Source organism: Schistocerca serialis, chromosome 10 (genome assembly GCF_023864345.2).
Source record: "Schistocerca serialis cubense isolate TAMUIC-IGC-003099 chromosome 10, iqSchSeri2.2, whole genome shotgun sequence".
Taxonomy (NCBI): domain Eukaryota; kingdom Metazoa; phylum Arthropoda; class Insecta; order Orthoptera; family Acrididae; genus Schistocerca; species Schistocerca serialis.
This window is the reverse complement of record NC_064647.1, coordinates 106,501,961-106,503,589: the sequence shown is the minus strand read 5'-3', so window position 1 is coordinate 106,503,589 and position 1,629 is coordinate 106,501,961. Positions and strand designations below refer to the sequence as shown.

The 1,629-nt window shown below is 46.3% G+C and overlaps 1 pseudogene; it reads right to left on the bottom strand.

Annotated features, from left to right (window-relative positions):
* Positions 1-721: 721 nt before the first annotated feature.
* On the bottom strand, positions 722-839 carry LOC126425485 (5S ribosomal RNA; annotated as a pseudogene).
* Between the last annotated feature and the right edge of the window lie 790 nt (positions 840-1,629).

Sequence of the window (1,629 nt, the reverse complement as noted above, 5' to 3'; positions counted from 1 at the left end):
AGTGGCCGGTGTTTACATGCAGGGCGGCTAGTGTGCGCAGTTTGCGTGGGCGTAGGCGCGTGTGGAGCCGACAGGATGTGCGCCTGGCACGAAAATAGTTTAATTGTGGAGCCACGTTTGCATCGCACCAGCGGCGCACTGCCGTCTTGACCTTGGCCCTCAATGTCAGCTCAGCCAGGGATGGGCAAAAAGTATCGATACGTCAAAATAATGATACTTTTTCTCATTTTACTAAGGATTGAAGCTCCTCTTTTCGTTCTTCCGTGTTTAGGATTTAAAAACTGGGTTGTTTTGGAAACTGTGTTTGCGTGAGGCTGATTTCCGAAACAACACAGTGATATTTTTTCATCTAATATCGGTATTTATCGTCGATATTTCTGTTACCAATATATTGATTAGTACGCATTAGTGTTTATTATCGAAACCGATGTTTTTATTATCCGTATGTTCTCATCAGCAGATTTCTTGCCCATTCCAACTATTACTAATCTTTGCAATCCCACAGTAAGTGTATTACAATGCACTCCGTCTTCAGGCCACGAGCGGCCTACCGGGACCATCCGACCGCCGTGTCATCCTCAGTGGAGGATGCGGTTAGGAGGGGCGTAGGGTCAGCACACCGCTCTCCCGGTCAGTATGATGGTGCTCTTGACCGAAGCCGCTACTATTCGGTCGAGTAGCTCCTCAATTGGCATCACAAGGCTGAGTGCACCCCGAAAAATGGCAACAGCGCATGGCGGCCTGGATGGTCACCCATCCAAGTGCCGACCACGCCCAACAGCGCTTAACTTCGGTGATCTCACGGGAACCGGTGTATCCACTGCGACATTGCCGTTGGCCAAATATATTACAATGGGGTTAATTTAATTATATATTCAGTAATAAATGAGCACCAGATTTGAACATGAATATATCTATAGAGCTTATTCACGAAAGCTTGTTACTTGCGTGTGTTGTTTCTACCATTCCAAATGACAGGTATACGTTTGGTGACAGCATTGTATGAGGAGGTTGGAAATTACCCATCCCTGCTCCCAACTGTCAGGCAGAATGTGAGCTCTCTTTGCCCTTTGTCTGCCTGGATCGAGAAAAGTAGACGCACTGAAAAAGTAACGTCTGCTCAGCACAGAAAACACACACACAGTACTGCACTGGAATTTAATGGAAAATGGACTGTTTGCCGCTGCTGGCCTACCTTGTCTGAGGTTTCAAAATGACACTGAAGAAAAAAGAAACCGGCGAAGTGTGACAGGACCGCTGTTGTCCTCTATGTACATAAATGATTTGGTAGATTGGGTGGTCAGCACTCTGCATTTGTTTACTGATGATGCTGTGATGTACGGTAAGATGTAGAGTTGAGTGGCTGAAGGAAGATACGAAACGACTTAGACAAAATTTCCAGTTCGTATGACGAATGGCAGCTAGCTATAAGTGTGGAATAATGTAAGTTAATGCGGATGAGTAGGAAGATCAAACCTGTACTGTTCGGATGCAATATTACTAGTGCCGTGCTTGACACAGTCGAGTCCGAGTCATTTAAATATCTGGGCGTACCGCTGCAAAGCGATATGGGGTGGAACGAGCCTGCAAGAACTGTGGCAGGGAAGGCGAATGGTCGGTTTATTGGGA